The following is a 14467-nucleotide window of genomic DNA, read 5'->3' on the forward strand; positions in this document are numbered from 1 at the left end:
GTCTCGTTTAACCTCGTTTTCTTTCACACACAAATGATATATCTCCCTGTTCGGGCCTCGATCGACACACTCTATACTCTCTCATGAAGATTGTCTATCTAGGTCAGTCCATCCAAGCCGCCGCCACTCTTTCAACCTCATGGTGGGCCACGCTCACTCAATCTCTCTCTCTCTCTCTCTCTCTCTCTATATATATATATATATATATATATATATATATATATATATATATATACGTATGTCTCGATTGACCTCGCTCTTTCTCGGACAAAAACGATATATCACCATGTTTGATCCCAATTCGACCTATTCACATTGTATACTCTCTCACGCACATCGTCTATCTAGGTCACTCTCTCCAACCCTTCTCACTCTTTCGATCGCACGGCCCCTATGTGATCGGTTGACCTTGCCTCCTCCCACGCACAAAATATATCTACACGTCTGTGACTGGATCATCTCTCAAGCTCTATATTACAGCCCTTACCCTTACCAAAAGCTCAATCGGACAATATCTCTCCGGAGCATATATATTTGTTCAATGAATGTCGGACCACACTCACTTTGTCTCTCTATCTATATGTCTCTCGATTGACCTTGCTTTCTCACACAGTATCTTCCACGCATTGAAGCTACTACCTCTCCATCCCTCGCAAAGCCAGAGCTATTTACATTGCAAGGGGAACTTCAACCTTGGATTAATTTGTGTAGGCATTTATTCCGGTCGGTTTAGATTATATTTTCGTAGCATTCGGCCCACAACTACTCCAAACACCGTTGCAAACCATGCAACTCCCGTAGTTGAATTCCCTCTGGCTCGGTCATTGCTCTCTCGCACGTCCTTTCTCGCCTTCAATGTCGCACCATGGTATTATTGAAAAAACTATGTTGTTCTCTTTAATTATTATAAATAAGCTACAAAACTACACACCAATAGTCCACTTGGAATGGAACAAATTTTGACCCACAAATTAAAGTGCTACAAACTACACACCGAGGGGCCCACATGTCATGAAACAAATTTGGACCCATATACAAATTAAAAAATAAAGGACGAGGATCGAACATGCGACCGGGCCTTCAAGCCGCACGTCAATAGGCCACATACGTAGAATAGCAATGTTTGTTGTACCCCCTTTGTTCACATAATATTTTTATATTACCACTGCCTAATTAATGGATAACATGTAATATTATTTGTAGTATTATTCGCCTTCACTTACTGGTGGGTTCCATGTGTGCTCTCTCTCTCTCTTCCCCTTCTGTGGTTAGACGCATGGGCAAACAGGAAGAACTCGCGGGCGATGTTGCCGTTGACCATATCTAGACGCATTCACAAGTCACAACACCAGTTTCACGTACTATCAGCACTAGTCAGTGTGTACGTACAATGCACGTTAATTTGGAAGTATATTAAGTACAAGCGGATATTAACTACTAGGATATTATTTGCGTGTTGTCATGTGATTAGCACTATTTTTGGCATGAAATTAACTGCACGCTAAACGTGTTGAGCGCTCGACATTGAAGCAGTCTAGGTCGTTGGATGACAAGGAATACATGTGGCTTGATGACGTTTTATATTTAATTTGATACGGCTCTAGCAGAACATTCAATCGATCAAACCATACATTTCGTTCAGTCTGACTCCGACTTTAAATTATACGATGATCGATATGAAATAAACGGAAATGATAAACGTTCGGATTTTAAGCATGGCAATCCGAACGTTTTTCATGGCAAATTTAGATTACGCGGCGGCGGCGGGGGCGTCTCGCGGTGGGAAGCGGCTCCTCTGCCGTGCTCTGTGTGTCGTCGGGCAACTAACCGACGGCGACGGTAGCATCTTGCGCCGTTGTTGGCGTACTCCTGGACGTTGGCCTAGCTTCAAGGAAGGCTAAAATGTTCTGGACTTCGGACCGAGTCAACTGGCGGGAGGAGGCGACTGGCGTTGGTTCAAGGAAGCGGTCGACGGCGGCCATCCATGCCGCTGAGGGGGGCACTGGCACCCGCGCGGGGACAGGTGCTGTTAATGGCGCGGCGGAGACATTCGTGTGCACAGGCACCGGCATGGGCGCGCACATCAGTGCACGCGCAGGCGCATGCGCTGGCAGGTGCACGGGCACGGGCATGGGCGTGCGCGTTAGTGCACGCGCAGGCGCATGCGCTGGCAGGTGCACGGGCACGTGAAAGTCGGCGAGGACCTCGTGGAACCCCGTGGCATCAAGCTCGATGGCAATGTGTGGCTCCCAGCCCATCAATGCCACGGGGATGGGCGCTGGCACAATCGGGGAGACGGGAGCCGGAACGGGAGCGGGGACAGGCGCGACGTCTTCCCGCAAGGCCAGTTGAAGCTCGTCCCAAAGCGCCTTATGTTCTTGAGACTCTGGCTGGGTGTCTTCCTCATGAAACTGGAACACTAAGGGCATACCACCGTGATGCGGCATGGCGTACGTTTAGGTCAGGCTAGTTGGAGGTAGACGACAGGAGAATCGGAGAGGAAGAGAGAGGATTGTAGCGATACCGGGTAGTGCGGGGTTGATTTTAAACTGCGGCGCCGGCGACATTAAAAGTGGGAGCAGTTGGGATGACGGTGGGCGGCGGAGCCTGGTCAAAGGGCTCGCCTCCCGGTGAGTCTGCATAGCGGTCTCCTCGCACGCCTCCCTAACAGCCGACGCAGCGGTCTGCTCGCACGCCTCCCGTCGACTCACACGCTTGCTGGGACGGCACCTGCCGATGAGAAGCGAGGACTCGTGGCGGCACGTAAACGCCCACGGTTTCAATAGTGAAAGCGTATGCCTTAATGTGACAGGTCTTTGTTCCAAAATACCTTGGCTCTTTATTTGTGCAACTTGTCATAAGTAGCTTGTCTCGAATTGAAGAAAAAACTTACAAAGTAATATTTGTGCCATATCACATGACCACGCTCAGTTTCCAGAATTTATGCTCACTTTTGGATTTTCTGAAATTTAAGATCCAGGATTCGAAACAATATCATAACCTGTATCATGCAATAAATTTTCAAGTTGTACATCTGTCCTGTTGTATTTCTTAAGAATGGATTAGTTCAAACATCTTGCTTAGTTAAACCTCCTTTCCGGTTTATAGGACTCAATTCAAAAATCTCACCAACCAAGGTAGATGGTGAGTGGTGGAACAATTGTTGTAGTTTGCAAAACCACTCAATTAATGCGCTTGTTTTCCTCAAAAATTGTGTTTATGAATGCATTAATTGCAATGCATGCATGCATAAAGTACATGCATTGGTCAATTTTCTCTTAATTTTTGCATGTAATGATTTATTGCACCTTGAAATCTGAACATGTGATGGGGAACAACCAAATTGAGACTTATAAAATGGGAAAACTAAAATTTTGAGATAAGCCCTATAAACCAGAAAGGAGGGAGTAAAAGGATAATCCCTGCGTACCAGTGCATTGCCTGATATATTAACTCAATTACTAGGCACGAACAAACGTGCTCAATTCTGTGCTCATCCTGGTGTAGTAGTAGTAGTACTAGGCAATGCAGTTGACGGGTGACCTTGATGAGCGGCGACCGAGGGAATTGAACCATGCTTGACACGGTAGGTAACGTTGTCTAGTTACTAAAGCATCCCTCCGTTGTTCATCGATAGTCATTATGGACCGGGGACATGAGGGGAATTTCCTAGGGCTGGAATTCTGGCCGCCAGATATTTCGACTTGAAACGCTGAGGCTCCACTGGTTGGGGTTGCCTAATGTGCGTACCACGCACGCCACCGAAGGACACGAGCCCGTTTTTTAGGATCAACACAAGCCAAGGTCTGGCTGGTAAGTCGTTGGGTCCTACCATTCGAGAATACGAAAGGAACCTTTTAAATTGCCGAACGAATCTATGTGTATTACAATACCTGTATTTTCCTTGCAAATACTAATCTCAACGTGGTAATTGATTTATGACGAGTTCTTGAATTAGAGTGAGTTTGTGATATAGTGATCTCAACGTGGATTTCACATTTCATGGTATCCCTAGTAAGTTTTCCAATGCAAATTCAAATTTAAAAGATGAACAATATGGAGGTGAGAAAACTTTGTATGTATCAAGCATATGACCACACACACACACACACACACACACACGCACGAACACAACAACAATCCAATAAGTATAGTGCATCTATTTTTCCAACCCATGCATGTATGACACGAATTCAAAAATACTCCTTCTATTCCTAAATATTAGTCTTTTAGAGAGTTCAACAAGTGACTACATACGGAGCAAAATGAGTTGTTTAAATAAAATTATGGAGCTCTGTTTAGGGTTGTTTAGATTATATTTGTCCCCACCCTCCCAACCACCGATTGGTTGTGCACGCCCCACCCCTCCTCATCAGGAGAATATCATGTGCCCCCATACCTTAGATGCTATATGCCAATACGAGTTGCTTGGAGCTTGTAGATCTAAGATATAGCAGCTCACATGATGTGTCTTAATTTTTTTGCAGGAAACCTTGATGACTTTGAGAATTGCACACAATTTGTACAAAAACTACTTAGATGCCCTTTGATCCCATATCCAACGACCTCGAAGCTCGTATCACCGTAGCATCTAAGATGAAGGAGGACATCATATTCTCCTGTATGTAAGAATATCATGTGCTACCACACCTTAGATGCTTTGGTGATACAAGCTCTTCGGAGGCGTTGGATTTGTGACTCAGAATGTTTTTTTGCAGAAAAGCCCCAAAAGAGTTCAGCCACTGCTTACAAGCACAAAGACTGCTCAGATGCCATTGGATCTCATATCAAACGACCTCCAAGCTCGTATCACTGTAGCATCCAAGATGTGATAGCACCTTATGTTTTCCCGCACGGGAGAGTATGAGGTGCTCCCGCACCGTAGATTCTATGGTGATACGAGTTCACTGAGATCTAACGGCCCACAGTAAGAGGTTTGAATGTTTTTGCAATATACGGCTGATAGAGTTTGGGAAATGCGCAGAAAGTACAAGTACTATGCATGTGCCATCTAATCACTGATCATACGACCTAGATGCTCATATCACCGTAGTGGGTAATTAAGCTACGGGGAGCACCTAATATGAGCACCAGGGAGCCGTTGGATCGAAGATGCAGCGGCACACACGAGTCCTGAATGTTTTATATGCAAAAAAACCTTCGGAGAGTTTGGAAATTGCGCATAATCACAAAGACTACTCCCAAGCCATTGGATCTCACTTCCAACGGTGTAAAAACTCGTATCACCATAGTATCTAAGCTGCGGGGTGGATGTGATATTCTATGCCGCTATCATTCTTGTTCGTAAACTTGCAAAATACGTGTAACTCGTGCCGTTACTTGTCTAACTGTGCAAAGTGTTTGTTCAAAAAAACCATCCTACACTGAAATATCGGAACAACGCACGGGGGTCCCACTTGTCATTAATCAAATTTGGATCTAAAACTAACAAATCTGAAAGACGAGATTCAAACTGGCAACCTGGACTACAAAGCGTAAGTCGATAGCCTGAAAAAATGAATGGTTGTTGGCTTTGTTCCATAACTTGATTTTATACAGTACTTGCGTTGAGTAGAGTAGAGGGAGTACCTCGTCAACACGTACATGACCGTTGTCTCACTTACTGGTGGGTCCCAGGTTTGCGATCTCAATCTCTCTTCTCTCCATCATCTAACCTTTGCACAGGCACACACGAAGAGAGGCGCTAGCTTGCCGTGGTGTTATTACAACTAAAAAAAAGCTTGGAAAATAGAAGAATCGCCTAGAACAAGAGACGTTGTGGCTAGTCAAGACGAAGCTAACCGTGCCACGTTTGCATGATGAAGCTGTGTGGCTAGTGGGGTGTTTTCGACTGATTGGTTGGGTCTCGAGGTCGAACCATAGGTACTACGTCTGATACAGTACATTTTTACACGCACATTTTTCCTCCGTGCCGAGACATGGCACACCCTACCGCACGGTTTCGGGGTCCTCCCGGGTGGTGCACGCGTATATTCTTTCTGACATGGGACGCCCTACCGCGCGTTTTCTGGGTCCTCCTCGGTCGTAGCGCCGAAGCAAGTAAATGAGTCGTCAAATCACGAAAGACCACCTTTCCCGCCGAGTACATCAGTGAAGCACGGTGGCTAGCTAGTTGGGCTAGTTCGACCGATTAGCTAGGCCGCCGCCACATTTGTTTTTTCACCCCTTTTTTATCTACTTGCCGGCAGGTAAATTTAAATGTCCACCGCGGCGTTGCTCTGGTGTTTGGGTGCGGTAGGATTTTTAATTTTTTGATTGATGGGAGAAGGCGCGGCAGGATTTTTAATTTTTTGATTGACAGGAGCAGGCGCGGCAGCAGTTAGTCATGATGACTCCGCCTGTAAAAACCCACTTCTCCCTGATGTGAGAAGTCGTCGACTGGTGTTTTACCGTGGTGAAAACCAAAAGATTCCCCGCTCCTCGGCTGGCTCTCTCCGCCTTCCCGTAGATTGCATTGCCTTTCAGCCATTTCGCCCCTGTGCTTCCTCTCCCCATTGCTTCTACCTGGTGCCATGGCGGCGCAACAGATCACGGAGTCCGAGGTGAGGCGCCTGACACAGGAGCTCCATGCCAAGGATGCGGAGCTCAGGACCAAGGACGTGGAGCTCCGTTAGCTCAAGGAGGAGAGGAGTGCCATGCTCCTCCGTTATGTACGGGAGTTCACGGAGCTTCAAAAGCGGCAGGCGTCCACCACAAAGACGCTCAAGGCATCGGCGGCTTTGATGCAGAAAGCGGGAGATACGATAGGCCGTCAGGGGAGCCGGCTGGAGCGCGAGCGGGCCAATCGTGACGAGGTCCAGAATCGCCTCAGCCACTTGGTGAACCAAGTTGCCACGCACGTGTTGCGGCTGCGTGATGCCTACCGTCGTGCCAGCGTGACGATGCTGGCCGTCGGGCTAAACCTGTTCGAGCACCCAGTCGACTTCAATGAGCTGCGGCTTCCTGACCTGGTCTCCTTCTTCACCTATATCTCCGAGGAGCTGAGTCGTCTCTGCACGATGGTGGGGGCTGAGCTAGACAAGGAGGGGTTGCGGGCTGACGTCACCGTTGCCGGGCGAATCCTTTTAGGGCTCCGTCACCGGAATCCATTTGTGCCATTGGACGCCGTCTTTGATGAGCTGGCTCCCGTCGACCGGGATCAGGCTCTGCGGGTGGTTGCACCCTGCATCACCAACGTCGTGCGCCTCGAGAAGCAGAGGGACTTCGGTGGTGTTTAGGCGCCCTCTGCATGGGCATGTCCATGTCTCGGCACAACATGACCGTTGGATCAAACTTAGACGGTGCAGATCAGTCACTATAGCACAAAGCGTGTGGGTGTGTTTGGTTGCATTCTTATCTAAATATAGTTGTTTCCTCTTCGTGTATTTTTGTCAACCTACTAGGGTGGACTCATGCACCCTTCATGGTTCATGCACTCTGCCAAACACCCAAAAGTGGGTCAAGAAGGGAACTTTGCTCCCATCCCGTGCACCCTTCATACACCCTGTCTAACACTATAGGATGTGCTTCATATGGTTCATGTTTCTTGGAGTACTGTAGCACCGTACTCTCCGTGCGCTATGGACCTAGTTCTGTTAACATTGATCTCACCGTTCATTCTCCACCGGACAGTCGAAAAAGCGGTACTATGTTACATATAGGAGTAGTTGACATGCGCACAACATCATTTGTTATCGTCATATCTTACTACACTAGCAACAAGATTGTGTAGTACTAACGTATGAACCACTGCACATGCCTAGTAGTAGGAGCAATGTGTATGTTCAAGTGGCTGTCGTGTTTTGCACTCCTCCGTCGTAAGAGTGGAAATGCTTGCTGTAATCATTTTTTTCTTCAGAATGAAAAATAGTGGACACACTCTACCATGCGGATCCTCCTCCAGCCATGCACTAAATTACTCACTTTCGCCGACGTGTGGGACATCCAGCACCTGGGTCCACCAGCCATGCACTAAATTACTCTGTAGTAGAGTGACGGTAGACTACCCCGATCGAACTGCCGCAGTAATGCCCAATGAGCCGTCAAATCACAAAACCGCCTCCTTTCCAGAAGTAAGTTGGACGGACGAAGCAACCATCATTTCACTCTTCTCTCTCAGCTTCCTCTCTTGAAGAAAACCCCCACTCGCTTTGCTTCTCCCTCATCTCGTTCCTCCTTTCACTCTTCTCTCTCAGCTTCCTCTCTTGGATGGACACCGGAGCACGGGCCGACGTGATGTCTATGGCTCTGGCCAAAACCGTCGAGCCTCATGGTACGAAGAAGCGCAAGCACCCCGCCGAGACTACCGCAGACAAGCTCAAAGCCATCGCCCTGTCCAAGCCCTCCTCTCCGGGATCCCTCATTAATGTCTCTTGTTGACGATCTTTTTCTCGATCTTGATCGTGTTTTTTCATCTAACACGCAGTACTAGTACTAGTAGTACAACTTTCTGGGTGATCTTGCATGTGATTTTAGTGTGCCAAATGACGGTTCTAAATTCCTCTTTTGACTAAAACATGTGAGAGGTTGACACTGATTTCTTATAGATTACTTTCAACCACTCCCTCTGTCCCAAATTTCTTGTCTTAGATTTGTCTAGACACAGATGTATCTAATACTAAAATGTGACTTGATACATCCGTATCTAGACAAATCTAAGACAAAAATTTTGGGACGGAGGGAGTACTTTATGAACATCAATGCTACCTTTTAAGAGGGTATATTTGCCTCAGTAACTTGTGTTATAGATATTGCATGTAATCCCTCTGCTCTCATGCCTTTGAAGACATGTTCTAGTGTCTTTGTTCACTCATTTCTGTGCGTATATGTAGTCATATATGGAGTATAATATCGAAAATCATCTTATATTTCTGAATGGAGGTAGTAATAAAATATGGTTTCTGTTTGAATTAGAACCAGGTCCGCGGTGGAGATGAAGTTCTCAAAGTCATGCCGTGTGAACTAGAAGACCTGATGATGAGTTCTATTGCTGAACTATCCAGCTGTTGTGTCCTTGTCGCCACGTGTCCTAAACTAGTTTTTCCTGTAGCATTGTTGTCAGGCGTGTTCTCGAGGCTGTACTTGACCACAACAATTTCCTGGATGTGCCTTCGATTACGAAGGGTGTGGTTCTTGTAAAGATTCCCAACAAATCTGATGCGGCATGTCTTCATCATCATGTTTATGAGTGGAAAGACCACTCTGTTAGGTTCTCCAAGGTTGACAAGATGGTGATGGTGCATGTAGACATCTCACACGAAGTCTATGGCCTTGTCAGTTATGCGGGGTTCATCCCGTAGGTCGGTGGCAAGAAATAGTCTGCAGAGTTTAGTTAGTGCAACTTTGCTTGTCTGTAGTAAGTACTATTGTTCAGTACTTGATTTGTGTTTGTGAACCCTGTATTGTTTATTAGTATTGCCGCTTTTGGTGTGTGGTCAGTCTTGAGAATGGTCTATGTTAATGTCTGTCCACTCAATTCAGTCTGTACATTCTGAAGTATCCAGATCATATTTTTTGTGAGGACGGTTTATGAATTATGGTTACACTCCAATATCTGTATGCATTGCAGGGTTTATCGCACCCACCAGGATTTCCAGTCCCATGGATGTTCGGTCCATACGATTTGTCACGACCTTTGGACTATCCTGCTTGTGGGAGTAAGCAGGGCCCCTGCATGCCACGAGTAGTTGGACGATCAATCTTCTGTTTATTATTTCAACATAGTGATTTCCTGGTAAGGATTCACTCGTGTCACATCAAGTAAATCTTATTGATGTACTGTCTAAATCTTATTGATTTAATGTCATGTTTTCTTTCTTTTCCTGCAATTTTACGATGCAGGTTTTGCCATGTGACATTCATCACAGAATAAACCGTTTGGTTTGCTCTACGATGGCTATTTTTGCAGGTTTCACTTCTTATGTCGTGTCAGTAATGAAGGCACTGTCCATCACTTATTACTAGAAAAAATTGGATCAGTCTGTTGTCTGATTACAAGCTGAATCCCTATAATGAACATCAGTTTGGTTTAACAAAATTGCCACAATTAGTCCTTGTCGCGTTTAAAAGAAATGAAGAAAAAAACTGGATCACGGTCATGGATCCTAGTCAAGTTAGAAAGCTGATCATAGCAGACCAGACATGATCGCCGCTGTCTCGCACAGATTGAGCACCGGCAGTTGCTCCAGCACTGACAGCGGCAACAGCTCAGTCTGATCCAGCTGAGGATTGGGCACGGACCGCGTCATCGGATCAGTCTGATCTACCGGAGGATCAGGCATCGACACCGGCACTAGCTCTACAAGGAACACCATCTCCAGCAGCAGCTGTGGCTTCGGCACCTGCACCAACATTTGCACTTGCATTTGGTCCGGCCCGTGCAGTTGCACCGGCAACAAACTGGGCTGCAGTTCACACTTCATATACCAAAGTCCTTACAAAAACCGACATGTCCACCTTCTTGGTAAGCATTGGCCGCCCAAGTGCTTCCTTCTTTTTTCTTTCCATGTTGTTTCACATGATTCACTGTGTTGATCTAACTGTTTGGGTATGTCTTCTTGTTTGCAAATAGAGAATTCCTAGAGCAATGAGGGAGTCATTCAACAATCCGGGCGACCATGACCAAGTTTCTCTTACCATGCGCAGCCTTGGTGTGAATGAACCTGCTCAATATACCGTAAGTACAAAGGATGGTCGCGTGATGATTGATGCTAAAGGATGGTCAAGGTTCAAATCTAAATCATATCTTGCGGTAGGGGATGATGTCAAAATCGAACTTTCTCGGCAAGGAGAGCTGGTCCAAATCAACTTTGAAATTCTTCAGTAGGAGCAAGCAACTGCCGAACTGATCTATCCTCCGAGAGATTTTGATGTAATAATCTGGCATGGTGAAACAAGTGTCCTGTGTGTATAAGTAGTATGACAATATTATTTATCACATGGTATATCGTTGATAGAATTGCAACTCTGATTGCTAGTTAGGAACTGTCGTTCGATTTCATTCCAACAGCTGCAGTGCTTTATTCAATTTTGTGTATTCGCCTTGCGACAGCATCTAAAACCAACGCAGTACCGATCGCTTGCAATATGAAAAGTGCTGAGGTAGAACACATGGGCCCCCAAACATGCAGGGTCAGCCCGCGGCCCAAAGTCCAGAACCGTGAGCCTATCTAAGTATTATATTCTCAGCTGAGCCCCCATAAAAAAAGCTGAACCCCCATAATGCTCGTGCGTTGCAGAGGGAGTATATTTCTCAGCAAGGTGAGCGTGTGATATAAAAGATTTGTATATTTCTTTACAGAGGGAGTATCTCTCTGTCAAAAATATATATTTATGTGTAACTAGTTACTCATGTCTTTCTACTTCCTTTCACTGATATGTGGGGCACCCGGCAACGGAGTCCACGTGCCATATGCACAAATTAGAGTGCACAACTTCACGGTAGACACACCCCGATCGTAGCGCCGCAGTAATGCCCAATGAGCCGTCAAATCACAACCCCCCTTTCCAGCTTTAGCAGTAAGCTGGACGGACGAAGCGGCAATATTTCACTGGGCCGGAATCCCCTTCTCCCTCGTCTGCTTGTTTAGAGAAAACCCCCGCTCGGCGATTGCATAGGGTTTTCTCAAGGAGAACCAGGTACGAATTCTTCATCCATCCCCGATAAATCCAAGTCCCTTGGTCGCAGGTAATCCTAGGATGGCAGCCGCCGCGGTTGATGCATTTTTCTTCGTACTGAATCTAGTGTGTTTCAGTTGCAGTGCCCAAAGTGCGAGTACCCTACAGATTTCTGCGCCTTCGGCGAGACGCCACACTTGTTCCTTCTCATCCTACCACAGCATTTTGAAATGCACACAGTATGTTCCTAGAATCCTCTTCTCTATCCGGGAGGGTGGGGTTTTTTTGAACATGCTGTGTTCTCATATTATTTTTCCTGCAGTGTATTATTTGCTCTGCCAGAACACATGTACTCAAGATGCTCGGCCTTGCCATAACTGAATACACTAGTTTAATGGTCACAGTGAAGACAAGCCATGGATATTACTTCCGAGTTGGGTTCATGAACCAAGAAGATCGCTTCTTTTTTTATGGCCGAACTTGGATAAACTTTCTCAAGTGTTACGGATTTAAAGTTGGCGCACGAATGTTGATGAAAATAGCAGAACCTGGTCTCATCTTCACTGCGATCTTCCACCCCGACGTCATTCCAATTGTTCATCCATGTTAGTTTTGTATATGGTTCTTGCTTGTTGCCTCGATTACTTCTTAATCCACCTATTCTGTCTAACTAATCACAATTTAACTTTAGAAGTAGCAACAATTCTCTCACGAAGATGCTACTTCTAACTAATATTTTTCTTATAATTGGTGGCACGTGTAGGTTGTTTCAGAGTTAAGCAGTCTGCTCGTTTGTTACTCTGTAATAACTCGGCTGTTACTAATGGCACTTAAGTTGACTGGATTGACATCCATAAGTTCCTACACTTTATTGGTCGTCTTGAGGTCCTTGTGGGGCGTTTCAATGGTGGAAGGCCACGTGGGATATGTGTGCCACTTCTACACTCGTTGAATAGGTCCAACTGTGTCAAGAAACTTATGGTACGAGCTGTTTTCTGTTATATATGTTGTTCATAAACTATTGCTTATACACAGTTTTACAGCTGTGATCTTCTTGAAACAGGAACTGCCGAGTTCTATTGTTCCTATACAGATGCCTGACCATGGTCGGGTCAGACTTGCGCTTGGTCACAACATGATGTTTATGTCGACCTACTCAATTCCCCTTGGAGGTGAAAAGATACTTATTCGTGGGTGGTCTCAAATAATGAAGGCCCGTCCATCTTTGAGAATAGGACAGAAGATTATGTTCATGCTTTTCCATGGATCTAAAGCGAATATCCTGTTTATTGACCACATTGCGAGATGAAGCCGCTTTCAGAAGGTTGTGGATGCGCGGGGTGGCGCCTGGGCCTTGTCCTGGGGCTTGGCGGCCTCACCCTTGGTTAACTGTAGGCAAAGTAGCACTGTTCAAGGCGTGCTTTGTACGGTTGAACCTGTATAAGTACTCATACTGCTTTCAGCTTTGGTTGTTAAGTGCCCCTGCTGGTTTCAGTTAAGGTTGTTAAGTACTCCAGCTGCTTTTACAGTCTGTCGTGTTTCTTCAGTCCTGTCTTCCTCCAGCCGCCAAAACCAAACCAGCGCTGGCGGGGCCACCTGCTTCCACCTCCCACGGCTGGCTGCGCCTCAGCGCACGCATCGCCGCCCCACCGTCTCCTAAATCGTTAACGCCGACGTCCTCCGCGCGCTTTGGTGCGCTCATCGTAGCGCCGCCCTTTCGCGTTGTCAACATGGTCAACAAACAACAGGAATCGGCAGAAGTACGTGGAGAGGATGGCAGTAGGGGGCCACCACGTAAGCGTATGGAAAAATAAAATGCTTCCTCCTACTGTTTTCCTGACATCTGGGACCCACGACATTGTGAGCGTATATAGTCAATAGACAAGAGAACAACACAAGATCGGCTGACACCTAGGACGTAGCTACTCGAGCAGTATTTTTTTGTTTGGTATTGTTGAGACGGAGCAGGGTTTGAACTGGGTTCTGGCCCGTCTAGCCCAGGCTTATATTTTATGTTCACCATGTGACCAGCCCAGCTATTTTTTATTTGTGAAAATGAGCCTAGTTTTTTTTTGAAGAATACCCAATCCAGGCCTACTTATTTTTCTACGCCCTGATGGGCTGCAACTCTTTCAAGACGCCTGCAAATCTTGAAAGTAATATGAAAGGGGTTGTAAATATAAAAACAGATGACAAATTGGCAATTACTTTATAATTTCAAAAAAAATTCACATTTTCAGATTCCTATTTCACTGGGCATTAACCTAATTTAAATATATCTTCAAAGTACTTTAAATCTGGCTTGACATCTCGGTATTAAAAATAGTTTGGAACCCACAGAAATATGCGAAATTGGCCCTGGCCAACAAAAAAACGACTGCAATAAATTGCATAAGAAGTTGCCATGAGCTATATAAAAATTATTAAAAAAAGAGAGAGTGGTCTGACTTGTGGGCCTGTTTAGTTGACGCGTATGCAAGATTTTTTTAGTTATTATATACTACGTCAACAAACGATTCTAGCAGACGTAACTGTTGGATGTCAATCCAACGGCCGTCGTGTTTCTTCAATCTCTGATCTTCTTGCTCCAGCCGCCAAAGCAGCGCCGGCGGGACCGCCTCCCGCCTCCCGTGGCCGGCTGTGCTGCCGCTCAGGCCTCAGCGCCCCCTACTACTCCCACCGCTGTCCAGGGCATCCCTCTACTCACCCACACCCCCTGTTATTCTGCGGCGATGGAAGCCTCACACCGCAGCCGAACCGGTGAACCCTCGTACTCCTCTCCGCGCGGGCTTCCACTGCCGTGTCTTCCCCGGCTCCGCTTCCTCCCCTTCCTAGGCCTCGCCGTCATCCA

This window comes from Triticum dicoccoides, chromosome 7B, assembly GCF_002162155.2.
Source record: "Triticum dicoccoides isolate Atlit2015 ecotype Zavitan chromosome 7B, WEW_v2.0, whole genome shotgun sequence".
NCBI classification, from domain to species: domain Eukaryota; kingdom Viridiplantae; phylum Streptophyta; class Magnoliopsida; order Poales; family Poaceae; genus Triticum; species Triticum dicoccoides.